Here is a 17,367-nt window from a genome sequence, read left to right on the forward strand (position 1 = left end):
GTTTGTGAGTGCTGAAGTACATAAAATATCAGAATAAAAGTTCTACCTAATGGGCTAGAGATGCAGTCATTGTACAATCCAAGCGCATAATTTTCTGAGTACATCCAGTGTCTTTTGTATCATTCACAGACGTGTGAATTCTGCCAAAATAGTCTAAATGTATTTCTTGACTGTAGAGTTACATCTGGCCTTCTGCTAGATTATATTTGTTTAATTAATTTTTCCTCACACTAGAAATTGATGTGATAGTAGAGCACTAGACTTCATTTAGTTAAAGATGACAAAGCACTAATCTTGTTCCCGGTAAAATTAATGGGAATTTCTACACTGGCTTTACAAACTCGAGAACTAGGATCATAGATACTGCAGTGTTGAGAATGATTATGTTTCTTCAGATATGAAAGTGACTGCTATTTCTTCCATTTTTATGATAATAACTTAAGATGACAATTTTCTGGAGAAGATTGCACAACAGAATTCAGTGCTGTGCACCCTTAGCTTCAGAGAGTATAGCAACTCAGAGTGGCACTGTGTTATGCCACATAGACCTTACATACATGAACTTCTGGACATTGTGCCTTAGTGAAATGGAATAATACCTACCTACACCCTAAAAACATGATGAATATAAACAAAACGAAAGGTATTAAACATGAGATTTCTGAAGTAGGATAACGGGAGAAAAAAAGACAATATTCACATGGTAGTTTGATCTTGGTGGTGGCTTTGAAATACTTGAGTTGACTTGAATAAACAGCAAAGTATGAACTGCTTAGAGTTTGCATCACATTTACTTGAACTATTTTATTTCTAAAAAGTAGGTTGTGTAAGTGTGACTTATGACCCTCCCTACATTTGGCTGTGTGCACTTCACTGCATATTGGAAACTGTTTTCCTTTTCTGGCTGACACAGACATTTCTTTTACAGCTGTTGATAAGGTTTAAATAAATCTACTGTAAAACGAGCTTTTGTCCTGGTAAATCTTATCAAGATATGGATTTTCTGAGACTTGGAAGCATGAACCCTTTGGAGTAAACCCCTTAGACTTATAGATTAGGATGAAAAGCTCACTTGGCTGTTGAAGGGAAAGACAATTTATAAAATATAGAGCGGAATCCTTCTGATGTATGTTGGCTTGCTTAACTTTTTATTATGAACTAAGTATAATTTTCTAAGAGTATTAGTATTTTCCATCCTAAAGGAAAAATTAGAAACATTTGCTGCTTACTTCCACTTAGATTAAAAAGCAGGCTTTACCTGCTATTACATTGCATTATAGACTGAGATTTTATGGCCAAGTTATAAATCTTTGAAAATAAGGTTGTTGGTAGAAGTACCAAGAGTCTTAAAAATATACGGTAATGACAAATCTGTTTGCCAAAAAGGCAAAATATTTCCTTTATACTATCCATATTCATATATGTAGTGAAGCATGATTTAGGCATAGTTTAGCCACAGAGAGAAAAGAATAGAGACGCTCTTGTCTCTCCCCCGGGCTAGTTCTTCTCTCAGCCCACCATAGCCACTGCAGCAAGTGCTCCCAACCTCAAACCTTGGCTGTGCAGTTGCAAAGTTTCTCTCTCTCTTTCCTCCTCTTTTTAGATTGGGGTCTATATGCTACACTTTTATTTTCACAATCATCATACCATGAAAAGAGAATCAAAACTTGACAAGATATTTTTAAGACAGTCAATTTAAATTCTGTCTTATCACAGATGCTGCATAATTCATTTAATGGTAACACAGTGATATATTTAATTCCTTTTCTTGCAGTTTAAGCATTTGGGAGAACAGGACAGTCTTGACTGAGTCAAGATTTTCTTCCTAGGAGACCAATATTCCTTTCAATTCTACAGAGGCTGTACCAACAAAGCATAGAAAGCAATCAGACAAAGCTGCCCCCACCTTGTTGTCATTAGTATGTTTTCAGAGCCTTACCTAAATCATCAGTTTGTGTGTTTAGTGGCAATAGGCCTGGATTTTTACTTTTTGAGAGAACAGTGAATTGGTCTGTTCTAGTCTGCAACAATTTAACAACACTTTAAAGAGTTTTTATGATAAACCAATTAAAAAGATATCTCATTGCATACCAACATGAAGTTTCTAGGGTATAAAATTTTGTAATGTGAAATGTGGACTTGGAATCTGCAAGTGCTAATAATTATTGTAGAAATAGAGGAACTGTGATTCAGCTTTCTGCAGATTTATAGCTATAGGCCTAAGAGCATGACAAACTTAAAGGCAACTACAAAAAATTGAATGTCAGGTCCTGATCCCTGGTCTTACTTTCTCTGTAGAAAAACATGCACTTGATACCATTTACCTCTAATTTCATTAATATTTGATATGTTGTCATATACGGAATTATTTTATGAAATCCAACATATATAGCCCTTTGGGAGATCGCAGTGGAGTAACCAGCTTTAAGGAAGGATTTGCATACACTGTAGAAAAATTACAATAGTATATAATTACTCTGTGGTTAAATACATCAAAAAGGTATAATCATTATTAGGCCATGGTAAAGTGTTGTTGTAAACAACACATATCCATTCCATGTTTTAGTCTAAAGACATGTGTCCTGAGAAATGACATAAGTGAAAAAAGAATAAGAGGACGGCTAGGAGATTTGTACTGATGTATGGTGTTCTTCATCCATAGATCAGCTGTCGAGTCAGATTTATGTTCACAGTGAGCTCAAATCAATAGAAGTGATGGCTGATGGCCGTGAAACCTCTTTTAGTCCATTCTCTAGTCCTGAGTTGGCAACTTGCACACAATAAACCCAGTCAATGCAAGTCCTGGTATTAAATGGCATCAGGACTAGCTACCTCAGGTGGGAAGCAAAAATATATATCAGCTTTGAGCTTGAATTATGCTCACAGACGTAGGGAAAGATCTAGATACTAAGGTGTGATCAAGTAGGTTTGGAATATTTTTTTAAAGAAAAAATAAATTCTTGAAAGTTGAAAATTAATGTCATTTAAGTATTCAGGAAACTGTTCAAATTGACCTTATAGGAAAGCTTAATAACTACTTTTAACACACTTTGTTAGTGAAGCATATGCATATTTCTGCTTTGTGCGTTTGTATGCATGTATGAAAAATTGTCTTGACAGTATTCTGCCTGAAATGTAAGATCTGCTCACAACCCTTTTATCCACTGTGACTATTAATGAAAAACCAGATCATAATCATGTATCCATTCCAAAGTTTTGTTTATTGTGTGTGAATATGCAAATAGGATTTAAAAAAAGTGAGAGCGAAAACTGTTAGTCCTGGTTTGATCACATACCATTTTTTAAAAGTGTATCTACATGGATGTTAGTGTAGTTATTTTTGGAAAAGAACACATATAAACAAGAAAGTCTTGAGAAAAGGGAAATACTGATTATAATGAAGTCATATTTGTTTACTTGTAACGGCATACAAATATATCTCAAATATCTTCTACATCTCATTATAATGTCACGTTAAATGTATATAATTAATGTGAATAAATAACGATAAATATCATGCTACTTATTCATCCATCAATTTCCATGAGATTACTTGTAGGATGCTTTTGTTACCATATTTGTCCACTAAATATATGCAACTTGAGGTAAAATACGTTTTTCATTTTCTTTAGTCTCCTTTAGTGAGTTACTGTACCTGGGCATCTTTCTGCTTCACAAACATGTATAAAAGGCTTTCTTAAAAAGGCTTTTTTAAACATTTAGTTTGGTTTTGATTCTTTGATTCCCCAAATTCCAATAACTTAAGAATACTTTATTAATTTTATATCAGTTATTGTGAAAACACTTCCAGGTCAGGAAAAGAGTGTCACAGATCAGACGTGAGTTGTTTTACAACTCCACAAGTGGACTTTTTGTGTTCAGCATTGTAAGAGCAATATTAGTAGACAATTAATACAGTATTATTTAAATTGTATGTGAAAATGAGCCTTCGTCTGTATAGTTGTGAGGAAATGGGCAGAAGTAGCCTTCTTCCAGAAATGATTTGGAAGAATGACTGTGCTGAAGGTAGTGCTCTTGTGTTTATAAATCTCAAGATTCTTCGAGTTGTAGTTTGGATGACTTTTTGAAGGTCAGGTTGCTTATAATTAGTTCATAGCTAATGTTAAATATGGTTTTACATATTTGCATAATCTTTATGCAGTTAGGGTTTCAAATAGAGGAAAATAATTTAAAAAATTGAAAAGCTAATCCCCCCCTTCATAATTACACACCCCAAATAGCTGCTTAAAGATGATGGTAATGAAGGATAGGGACTTTGCGGTTTGATGCAGGCTCCCCATGGTATTCCTTTGAACTGCCGAAACATTGCCGCTTACTCTCTTTCGTGTTTATTCCGGTTTAGCACAAACCTTCCTGCTCAGTGTAACCACATGTTCAAAGCAAAACATAAAATGGTGTAGTTTTAAAGAACTCATTAATTTTCTTTGTACTCAAAAGCAGCAACATTGAAAAGTGTAATACGCAAATGATGAACTCAAACTCGTTCCAGTTTTACTGCTGTTTACTTCAAAGGGTCCTGAAAAGGGTATGCTGGAGAATTACATTCTTATGTTGAAAAATTAATACATCAGTGACACTGACCCATTTTCTGATTCTCTCTGCTTTATGAATTTTTCAAGTTTTTCTATTTGTAAGATGGATCCATGGTTAAATTTCTTTCAGGGTACTACCCCTTGAAAGATTAAAATCAAACCCAGTTATTCTTTGGATAATTTTTTTTTTAAACAAGAAAGAGGAACTGCAATTGTTCTGGCTGCTTTAGATGAGGCCACTATTGCAAAATAGATTCTTAAGTTATGCAGAATTGCTTATAATTTGGAACTGATCCTGAGAATCCTTACCCTTGTGAAACAACCTTACCCAAACTGAAACACAGGAAGTTTCATCTGAACATAAGAACCCTTTGTCACTGTGAGGATGGCTGAGCATTGAAAAAGGTTGCCCAGAGGGGTCGTGGAGATCCATCCATCCTTGGAGATATTCAAAACTGAACTGGACATGGTCCTGGGCAACCTGGGCTAGCTGACTCTAGCTGAATAGTGGTGTTGGAGCCGATGATCTCCATAGTTTGCTTCCAGCCCCAATTATTCTGTGATTCTGTGATGGATACAAAAAAAAGTGGTATCATCTATTTTAGCTCTGTTATTTTAAAGAATAAAAACTCTGTGTTCCACAAGTGTTATATTTAAAACTGTGTAGACTACAACACAACAACTAACATTGCAAGTGTTAATGCTCCTCTGCAACACTCGGTTCTTTTTATTTTTTATATGCATTCATTTTTCTGTCAAGGCAAGACAGAAGTAGCTGCAAGATTAGTACACAGGTAAGCTGGTTGTAGCAAAGGTAACGCTACACAGGTAAGGTGTGCAGTCTGTACCCTGGCAAATCTCCAATAACGGTGTTCAATTAGCCAGTCATTCCTATGGAAGTGGTGGATAACGTAAACAACTGTGTTGATGCGGTTAATGTTCCATTGAGTAATGTAATGTATAAAGCCATGTTTATAAGAAATTCAGCCTTGTGATTGACCTCCTATGGGAGCACGCTAAACCCCACAAAGTACTATCTTCCCTTTCTCCCTCCAGAAAACTTCCTCAATTTTTAAAGCTATCTATGCCAGAAATTACTGGAAATCAGTATTACTATCTGTCTCTGTCTGTCTGTTCCAAAGAACATCTAAATGTTTAAGTGCATGGGGCGCTATATGATGTAATTTTCATGTATCAGATTGCTCCATTTTTATTATATAATTAGATTTAAATAGAGTGAATGCTGTTTATTGTTTCTGAATATAATAATATTTTCTTTTTTAGTGTGTATATAATTATCACTGTTTATAACAAGCACATTATTCTCTCTCTCAGAAGAATTTAAAAGATAGAATTTTTAATGTTTGCCTGTAAAGTTCCATCAAATTCATTTGTTGAAGAGGTGGTTTAGATCTATTGAAATAGATTTGATTATTCTGGCAGTTCTACATTTACTTGGAGATTCCCTCACTTTCCTTTTTGCATCAATCTTTACTGTAAGCAAAGGAAAAAATAGATTGTTCCAGTAAGAATCTGGACAATAATAAAAGATGATGTGTTAGCCTGCGAGGCTCCAAAAGAAGACACAATACACAAGGAACAGTAGCTCTCAACATATGATTTCTACCTGGTTTAGAAGGCTGAAGATAACAGTGAGATTAAGTTGGACAAGGTCTAAAAATTGTCAGAATATTGTCATGCACTTCTCTTGAAACATCTGGGTTCGTAAAGGAATTATCACTGTGAACTTGAAAATTAACAATAGCTATAGGTGCAACATCCTACATTATGTATTCTAATAAATATATAAAAAGAAACAGATAGCTCTGTGTTTACATCAATAAGGTCACAGAGTAAATCATGGCATAGGCAGTTGACATAGAAACAGTCATATAATACACCAACATTGTATTCCCTTCCACACGCCTATGGCAGTTTTGTACCTTTGTACTATAATATGACCTTATAAAAGCTATATTCCTAGCGAAGTCTTACAATGACAGAAAATGCACATCTTAATAATCCATTAAGATTTCAAATAACAAAGATATTTAACCAGAGCTCCAGATTGCTTAACGTATAATCTCCCATAAAATAAGTTTGCTGTGGTGTTTACTGCACTTGCAACGGAAGGGAGTATTTCTGGGCATAGACAGGCAAAAAGGAGTCTTGTTTGTGAATGAGAACTGTACTACAAAAAGGCAGTCATAATAAGGACTGTTTACACCTCCATACCTCCTTTGGGTTGGGCATACCTTTTTGGGGTAACTCCAATGCAAAGTTTAGCATCTTCTTTTTTTTTTTTTTTTTTTTAGCCAGAAGAAAAAATAAATTCATCCATTTTCCCAAAGAGCTTGCACTTCTGTATAAAACTCCACTTATCTTGCATATGTTTATTTCCTCTTTCTCCATAGCAGATTTCTTATTCTCAGCCTTGAGTCATATATAAGAGATTAGCTTTGCTACTGGCAAGAAAAAATTCCTCTTACCTGTACTATGTGGCACCTGTCCTGTATATAGTAGACCTTGTCCTTGAACAGGATAACATTTTAAAAGACTATAGACATCATTAGTCACTAAACTCCACCTTTATTCAGAAAAGGCGCAAGAACGATGAGCTGAAGTAAAGGACAGCCTCCATATGAGGAAATTTGGATAGGAATTAACTCTTCACCGTCTATGTCAATATAAAAACTAGGGGCCATCAAATGAAGGTAATAAGAGCTGGTGGAACTCCTTGCCCAGGGATGCTGTGTATGCAAAAAACTTACAGGAGTTCAAGCGGACACTCAGTTAAGTACTTACTATTTAGTAATTTTGGGGTTACTACACAGACAAGCTTTAACAGGTTCAGGAGATCTCCTGAATGTAAAGTTGTTGGAAGGGTGCTATCATCGGCACTTGGCCTGCTCCACCTTTTTCTTGAGTATCCATCTAAATCTATAATTAAAGAGAGAAGCCTGGACTGTAAATGCATTACGTGGACCCTTGGTCTGAACTAGTAAAAATCTGTTTAACTGTTTTGGAAAAAAAGAAAGTTGAAAAGGTACTAAATTATTTCCATTATTGCTTGGAAATATTTAGAGAAAACCTAGGGATTGGAAAGACACTGGAAATATTCTAAAGCATTTATTTTACGTGTAATCCAGTATTTAAGGAATGCAGCTGCTTTTTTTTTTTTTTTTTCTGAAACCCTGCAGGTTCTGATGTCTGTTGGCAGTTTTTTTGCTTCGTTTCAGCCGTGATTTGAAAAATGTAATACAAAGTTTTAAATAAATTCACTGAGATTTCTTTTTTCAATAAGAGTTATCTTTACAAAACAATACTTAGAACTGAGCAACATGGATGCTGTATAAATGATAAAAATGATTCATATGCTAAATATTTACATGCAAAATGAAACTGCTGAAATTTTGTTTTATAATGATACCTTGCCTGGCTTTCATATACACAGGCAAAAGAGAAAACCCTGTTCCTGTTAGGTCTTCGTAAGACTGGTGTGTCTCATGTAAAAAGTGATATTTTTCCTTAAATTTATGTAGGAGAAAGGTCACACTCTCGACAATACAAGATTGTTGTCACATTAACATGTAGCTTCACTTTTTGGTCTCTGGACAGCAAAGTACTGAAGCACTTGGGCAGTTTTAAAAACACAAGAACCACAGCCACAATTGCTTTTTGAGTTTAGGGGGCTCTCTACAGGTTTTGCTATCTCTGTGGTTAAATATTTGGAAGATTAGTCACAAACTCATTTTATCTATAAGTGCTTTTTTTAAAATTTGAGTTATTACTACAATATCTGAATGCTTTTGTGTAAGATCAGTAACAATAGCTATTTTTCAAAGAGATTTTTAGGAGCCTGACACTCTTTGTCTTAAAATAAAAATTTAACCAGAAGAAGTTATATTTTTGTCTCATCATATATTTTTATTACTAGTTTCTACTATATTTTTTTTCTTTTGATTTTTGGACTGGCTATTCAGATGGGCAGAGATCAACATTGTGAATGTTCTTGTAGGGGTGCAAAGATTTTTTTTTTAATATTCATGTTCTGTCCTTTCTTTTTTCCAAATTGCTAGTTGGATGATTGTATCAAAGCACAAAACAGTTTGGTCTTACGTATTCTCATTTATTTAAAGTGTGTAATTTATGTATGCTCTGGCAATACGTAATATATCTGGCAAGGAGCCAGGAATGACATAATAGATATGCTGCTAGACAAGGTTCCCAGGTGAGCTGTCCAAAGAGATTTTTGTCTTCACTTAACTGCACTAGATAAATACTATACCTTGTACAGTTACTTGCTTCTAGCCACGAGCATTATATTCCCCTGCAAATTAAATTTGAACATTTTAATTTTAAAAGTAAATTCAAAGTAAATTCAAAGGGTATTGTAACTTCCGAATGACACTCTCCTCTTTCTGGATAGTTTTTGTTTTTTGAAAACCCACTAGAGATCACTTGTTTTGTCATATGGATAAAGGAGATCAAACCTCTTTTGCATGTTGTGTGTTGTGTTTATGCTAATTTCTTTGTACAATATATTTAAGTGAAAGCTTTTCTGTTCCATTTTCTATATTCTCATGGGGGAATGTAACTTTGTCAAAGGTGGTTTATGAGAAATGGAACTCTTGTTGGATCACTTGCTGTGGCCTATTAAAATTTTGTGAAGTAATTTTAGCTCAGATGTCAATATGGACCTGCAGCATTTCTATTCATCTTTTGTATAACACTTGCATTGGTTATACTCCTCATTTGCAGTTGTCTTACAACTTCTAAAGCAGGTGCTACGAAGAACAGTACTAAGGCATGTATTTGCACTGCAAAACAATGCACTTTATTGAACCTGCAGAACAAATAAATACCTGCTTTTGAATGTTATTTCCCAATGTGTTTTCTAACCTTCTGTTGACAGATAGGCAGACATGGAATCTTGTAACATTTCCTGTCTTATGATGGGACCAGGGTAGTTTTAATATACACTTGGGTAAAGAAAATTCTACCCTCGCATCAAATTGGAAACATTTGATATCCACTTCTGCATGCATTTAAAAAAAAAAAAGGACAATGGAAAAGGCGATGGAAAACTAGGTCCTAGAGCTATTTAAGGGCATTAAAAGCAAAATAAACGCTATTATAATAGTCAGGGCCCTGGGCACTGACAGCCCTGCCTGTCCCTGCCCCCCCGGGGCTCCCCCAGCTCCAGGCCCAGGCCTTAACCCCGACCCTGGCCTCAGCCCCGTCCAATACCCACAGCGGTGCCCGATGTCCCTCTTGGGGCTGCCTTGGCTGCCCCCGGGGCCCTGCTCCCTCAGGGCTGGGGAATGGGCCCAGGCTGCCAGGCCCTGGGGAGCCACCGGCCACGTGGGGCCGTGACAATACACCTGACTATAGTAACCCCTCCCCTGCTTTCCCTAGCGTAGGTGCACGCGTGACTGACTTCCGAGAGCCAAATTTGGCCCTCCCTCTTTATTAATGAGGGAAGAAAAAGTGAGTAATGCAAACCACTTGGTGAACACTAATAAACCCCACAAGAACAAATCATGAAAAAAAAATGCAAAGGGAAACTGGTGTATAATGAATGTAACAAGGGCATAACAAGTAAGTCACTAATGAATTGCACTGGATAGATATTTCTGGTTTAATGAATTATCTTTATTCCACAAACAACAATACGTAAACACTTTATAATTCTAGAATATGTTACTTACTTCCAGAGAAACTGTTGTATTAATATTGCATTACGTTATTCATGCTCTTAGCCCAATAGTAATGTTTTCCCTTCTTTCTAAGGCAGAGTGTCTCAGAGGGGAGAGTTAGTCTGGGGCTGTCTGTTAAATATGCCATGGAACTAACCCAGATCTGAAGAACTAATTATGTTATCTGTGATGTTATTAAATAATTATAGTCCTTGAAATGGGGTCATAACTAACAGGACATCCCTGTAGTGCAGCATTCACAGTTCACATAGAGAGCTAGCTGGAAAAAAAAAAAAAGAAAAAAAAAAGGAACAGAATCATTATAGGCTTTAACCCATTTACTGCTGCCGTCCATGGATGCATTTGTACCCAACTGGCCTGGCAGTTTCTAGGTTATTGCTGCACACAGAGTCTGCAGCCACTGGTCTCAAGATGGTCGGGAAAACTGGTAACTTCGATTTTGTTGTGCAGTTCAGCAGCTTTTCTGGCTTGCCAGCTGCCAATTTTTTTAGTGAGCTTGATCACACACAGAGAATATCTTCTGAGGCAAATTCTATGTGGAAAGTAGGCCAGACTTAACTATCTACCTTGAATATAGTCGATAAATGAGCTGCTGGACAACTAGTAATTCTTGCTTTGTTAATTTTCATGGCCCTCTTTAAAGGGTTGTAGCTAAAATTCTGGTAATGATTACCATTAAAATACCTATCTTTACAAGAATTACACAGAGAGAGAGAGACTGAACTGTAGCAGCTCAAGAGGTTTTGAAAATGCTGGCATTTTAATAGCTGTTGCTCTAAAATGCATGCAGTTTCCTGAAATCTACTAGAAAACTGCCTTCTGATAGAATTACACAGCCCTAATTTTTTTCATATGAGTGCATAATATCATAATATACGTCCTATGTAATATATAGTGCACATGAATAGCACATATTATATGGAATGAACTCCCAGTTTGTATCACATATTTTGAAATAATGTATAAAATGTGTTCAGAGATATTATTGGGATGGTATACCACATAATGGGATGGTCATACCACATGATACACAACATTGCCACCATGAAATCTTCAGATCTGACATTTGGAAACACAAATTGAAATTAAAATGAATTCAGAAAAACACTTAAATGTGTTCCTATTGCACAGTCCTGAATAGAAAAGTTTTGCTGAGCTGTGGCCTAAAACTTCATAAAGTTTTGCACTGACTCTCCAACTTCACAGCCTGTTGTCAGCAACAGAATAAGTGAACTCTGTGAACTCTTTGCCTATGAATTTCCCATGCACAGGCTGCTGAACCTTTATCCAGACCCTTTATTTGCCCTTTTTCTGTTTTAGTATTAGAAACATTATATACTGAAAATGAAACCTAATCAGAGCTAGACAGACTTCAAAATCAGAGAACTCTGCAGTGAACATCTTGTGATAGAAAAGAAAAAAATCAGAGAGAATGCTAACTTCCAAAAAAAAAAAAAAGCTTCTGTAAGAAATTCTTACACATGTCAAAGCTATATTTAATGAAGCTGCCTGACTTTTCCCTGGCTGTGCTGGCCCATAAGATAAACTTTTCATAAGCATCCCATTTCCCTTAGGATTCTATTTATAGATATGTGAAATTTTACTACTGTTTCCTCCAAGTTAAATTGCATAACAAATTGAACACTTGTCATCAAACTGTGGAATACTGTTTATTATAAAGTCTGAATTAAAAAAATTGCTGTGTTCAGGGAGCCATATGGAAAGCAATATATCCAGGTTAAGAACTGAGGTCTCTGTTCACAGGGAAATGGATTACGCAGACTTACGTCCCCAAAATGCACATTTCATTTTGCACAGGGGAGAGCATGGCATTATTTTCTCACAGAACAATTTCAGCTGATGTAGCACAGCCACCATCTTATGTTCAAAACGATTCAAAGATGAATACCAAATATGTTGGGTATTCTGCTGCAGGGAGAAGCCCTACCTCTGTACATTCTGTTTATATCATAAACATTTGCCAAGCATAAACACCTGTACCAGGGAATTATCTCCAGAAAAGGAATGATAAATTTGATTAAGAGTAATATTATAGACCTTTGGCAGCTACTTACCCGATTGATCTGCTTGAAGACAAAACTGCTGTTAGGGTGAGGGGGTACTCAGCAATGTGTAAGATAGGGTGAACATGTGGTCCTACATTCTTATGGCACTGAATAATGTCATTTTCATGTGAGGAAGCAGGCAAGGGGTGATATAGAAGGATCCGCATGCTTTTGAGATATTTATGATGGATAAATGCCTGACCTAATAAATGCTGGGAAATTGAGAACACAGTCTGTTTAGATGAATTTTGATGTTTGTGTTCTTACGTAAAATTGTAAATTGATGATGTGGGAGAAAACATATGTTTTTCATCCCTATTGATATTCAATTATTCTGATTTTTTTACCATTTCACAGCTTGCAGCTTATGCATGATTAAACTATTACAGTAGTCAGTACGATAAACTGCTCTAAAATATACTTTGAGAACACTCTGCTAGGATGCTTCAACCTGTATGTCCTTTCATATTAAAACAAAATAATATTAAGTTAGAATAGAAAAAACAGGGGCTTATAATTTGCCCCCTTGTACACAGAGCAGTAATTTAGTTTAATTAAAATTAATGAACTGAAAAGATTAAATTCATGGGATATTTCAGCAAAGCATCTTCATTGTTAATCCTAGAACTCCCACATATCAAATCAAAAGCATGCATATTTCCTGAGAAAAGTGAAGTTATAGGCTACATGCAGCTGCATCCTCTTTGAAGAGGATGTATAAAGAGCACTTTATTCTGGGAGGAGTCCTCAGGCCTTTCACCTTTTGGAGCTGTGGGTGACCAACTGTTTTTTCTCTTCACTCTATTCTTCTTCGTACTTCATCCTAAACAGAAAGCATAACCCACTGCTGGTGTCCCACACAGTGTCATGAAGAATGTAATGATGTCAAAAAAAGCTAAATAAGACAATAATTGCCCCTACAGCTTTAACTTTTAAATTTAAGCTCGCATCGCTTCCTCAAGACACATTGCTGAATTGTTTTCTGTGTCTCTGACTAAGATTTATCTATACCTTGCAATAGAGTGGGAGGAAGAGGAGAGAGACCTCCTCACCCATGCTAATAAACTTACATAAGGCAGAACTGAAAACACTACAAAATAGTATAAAATAGCTTGGATCTGAAAACAGTACAAACACCTGAGTGCAGTGGTATGTATCATAGTTTGTGTACATAGCATTATGGCTACCATTTTCTCAGAGCATCTTTCAATGTCTTTACACCTGTGGTAAAGCTGTTTCTCTGCTGGGGAGCACAAAGAAACCCAGCCCAACTCAGGATGTTCTTAGTGTTGTTCTGAACATCTCAGGATGTTCAGAAGTGGCCCAAACCCAGCATTCCCCGTCTCTTTTCTCAGCAAGGCCAGGTGAATGTAGTCCTACCAGCTGGCGCTTGCACAGAAGATCTTCTGGGGGCCAGTGCCTGGGGATTTACTGGTTGTACTTCCCTCTCATCTAGATGTGAAGTCATTAAGCTATGTATTATTCTCTGCTAAGAGTCTCCTGCTGAAGCTGTTACTTTTTGAAAAAATAATAAATATTCTTTGTATTCTGTGTGTTGCTTTCTGTAGCTGTTAATAGAAGAGAGCGGTACTCCTGCATGCCTAATTCCATGGTTAAGTTTACAGCTAGCAACTTGAGTGAACTGAAACCTCCCTCCAGGCCAGCATTAAGCACATAACTACATTTGGGGCTGAGAGTGCAGCCTTAAAGAATTCTCTATTGGCTATTTAGGTAGATCTCCACTTCGTAGCAGTGAAGAAATCCCATTTTAGCACCTGTTGTCTTGCTGGTCTGCATAGCAATGCATTGTTTAATTTCTGACATTCAGGCACCAAAGTTGAGATTAGAGCTCTGAATTGCGGATTTAGGCTGTAAATATGTAATATAAAGATACTTGTCCTCTTACAGCATGCAGTTTTGGTTCCTGAAGAAATTACAGTCTCAGCCTGTCTGAAGTTGCCTGTCACTATAGAAGAAGTTATGAAATGTAGCTAAGTCTTAATAAATGCCTGCCAGTCTTCCACTTTTGGGGTGGGCAGTGTAGACATGTGACCACTGCATGGACATTTGGCACTGTTATATTTCTACGTTTCCTGCCTGCACATGAATCAGGCGTAGTCTCTGTGTGCCTGCTTCTCCAGGTGTGTAGGTGGGGAACTCCTGGTACCTCAATTCCAGATGTGCACTGCTATGCTAGAAGTACCAGGGCTCATATTGTCTCATACTGAGGATGTTCTTGGTACATGGAAAAATAAAACTTTAGATACCCAAGAGAGTTTTATATTGAGCAGGGAAATAAATTCAGATATCTTCAATGTTATTACTTAGTAGTATTAGCTCTAGTTGGAAGGGTGTGGCTTTTTCCAAAATTGCTATTTTGAATTTGTGTACCTCAATTCCACTTGAATTTTCATTTAAGTACTTAAGCTCATTTCTCAGATGTTGGACTACCTCTCTTTGTGAATTTTATCCGCAATGATTGTCATGATTTACCAACATATTTATTTAAGTAGGACTCATTAATTAAAAAGAAGCAATAAAAAGTGGGTGAATGGGCAAGAAAAGTGTTCCAAAATGTTATGAATTGTTTAGATTTTCAAGAATTATATACACGATTTTGATTTCCATAGTAGAAAATATTTTCGCTAGCGCAATCTACATTAACTTTTTTCCAATTGTTCTTTTCAGACTTGAGATTGATTTGTCAGTTCTGTTTAGTATATGAGAAAACAAAGTTTTCATCTGAAAATATCTACTAATCTACTTTGATACTCGACTTTAAGCCTAGGAGTAGTCTCAGATAGACCAATCAAATATTCTAAGTTAAATAGATGTATAAGTCTTTGCACAATTGAGGTCAAAGTCTTGAAAACTCCTCCAGTCTGTTGGGAATTATTTAAAATAAATTTATTGGCACACTATAAAAGCATATTGTGTAATGTTACCAACATGCAGGCATACCTTTTCAAGAAATAGAAATATGACTGTTTTTAAAGCTAAGTAAATTATTTTTTTACCTGCCCTGTGAAAACAGTCACTATAGCAGTGCCACTTACTCATCAAGTTTTTGATCATAGGTGCCTAAATTATTCTTGTATGCTATCTTCCTCTGGTGTCATAGAGTACCTAAAGATAGCTCAAAGCATTTGACAATGAAGAAAGTACCCGTCGTCATAGCAGACACCAAAGACATGTCCAAATCTATACAATGACAGACCTCTCAGTGGTCCATTGTAGTTTAAATATTGACTAGATCAGATCTGACTGTCAATATATATTAGCTCCTTTGATTCTGGTGGATCTACAGCAATTGAAAATCAAGTCTTAAACTGTAAGCTGATAACTTGATTGTTCAGCGTAAAGAATCAACCTGAAGACCTATACCACTAAAACGCTGGTCAACTACAAAGTTGGTTGTGGTTGCAGCTAAGTGATAACAATAGAGTGGGAAAGAAAGATTACCCATGTCTAACCCTTAAGCACATACCAAAACACATTAAATGCATTTTTATTTGTATCTTCCACCAGAAAAGATAGTTTTACTTTTTTTCTTCATATTTATCTTTAGTTCAAAGTAGAAGTTTAGAATCACTTTGCTGGAGCTATGATTCTGTTATCTGACCTTACCCATTATGTATATTGACTGTTCAGCTATTCTCCTTCTTTGTCACTGGAAGGAAAGGAATAGGAAACCAATCATATTTCAGAATATTGAAAAGGTCATAGCAGTATATTGCCTTACTACTTTATAAAATATATGTGGCACTATAATTTTTGATATCTCATTTTAATAACCAGCACAACATTAATCTGATTTTGTGGGTTAACCATTTTAATGGAACAAAAAATAAGAAAAAGTTGATGCATTCCCATTACAGTTTTTAGATGACAGTTTTATTACCGTCACCTTCAATTAAATCCCTTACAAAACCTAAACATTGCAATAACTGCAAATTAAATGCAAGATCCAGTTTATGAGCTGTACAGATGTGTTTGCAACCTGAGGCTCACAAATGCTTCTTAATGTTGCAACAAGTTTAATTTGAATATTTAGAATAAGGGAAAACCTATGGCAAACCTGAGACAGAATGACAGTAATGTTGCAAATGGAATTCTGAAATGAACATCTCTGTGAATAATTCTTCCCATTTAGCTGCAAATGCTTTCTTTAAAATTACACTTTCACTCTTTTATTTTCTGAACTAAGCTCCATCTTTTCAATATAAACTATAAAATCTGTTGATGTTTATGTCTCTTTTGATCTTGACAAATCATGATCAAAAAGGCCGGAGTCCTTTTTAGTGTTTTATGTTCCTTCAGTGTTTGGGGATTTTTTTTTCAGGTAGTCCAAAGTAGTTGATATATCTCATCTAATTCTATTGAAACTCAGCCAAAGGTCAGTCAGTGAGGCAGTGATACAGGATTAATATGTCAGTAATTGCTCATCACCAGCTGACATGAGAAATAGCTGGGCTGACGGAGTGCTGGCAGATGAGCTTCCAACTAAAGGAGCTTTCAGCTAAAAGGGATTAAGGCTTGAGTTAAGCCTCGGACTGCCAGCCTGAGAATAAACTGAGGAAACACGCTTTCTTTGTGTGAATTTGTATCTTTTTTTTCTCCAAAATCCAAATTTATTTTGATGAGTTCAAGTCCTCAAGGATATTTCTAGTAAAAAAAAAGTTTGACCAGGTAGAATTGTTCTGTGCTTGAATATTTGAATGCAATTGTTTGTCTGTTACCTGCCACAAGAAAGGGAATTCTTTGATCTCCCTTGGTTCTTGCTGTCAATTAGCGTGTCACCAGTGCCAGTGCTCTGGGAGCAAAGTGGGGGGAACTGATCAAAAGCCTTTTTTAATCTTTCAATGAAAATAATGTATTTTATTATATGAGCACGAGCTCTCCTGTAACCTCATGTAACTATCAGTGACTGGGCAAGAGAGCTATTTGGCTGCTTGCTCTTTGTTTAGTGCCAAACATATAGTAACGTAACTGAGAGAGCAAAAGTCACTCAATGGGTTTAAATCCTAA

This window comes from Struthio camelus, chromosome W (assembly GCF_040807025.1).
Source record: "Struthio camelus isolate bStrCam1 chromosome W, bStrCam1.hap1, whole genome shotgun sequence".
In the NCBI taxonomy this organism is placed as follows: domain Eukaryota; kingdom Metazoa; phylum Chordata; class Aves; order Struthioniformes; family Struthionidae; genus Struthio; species Struthio camelus.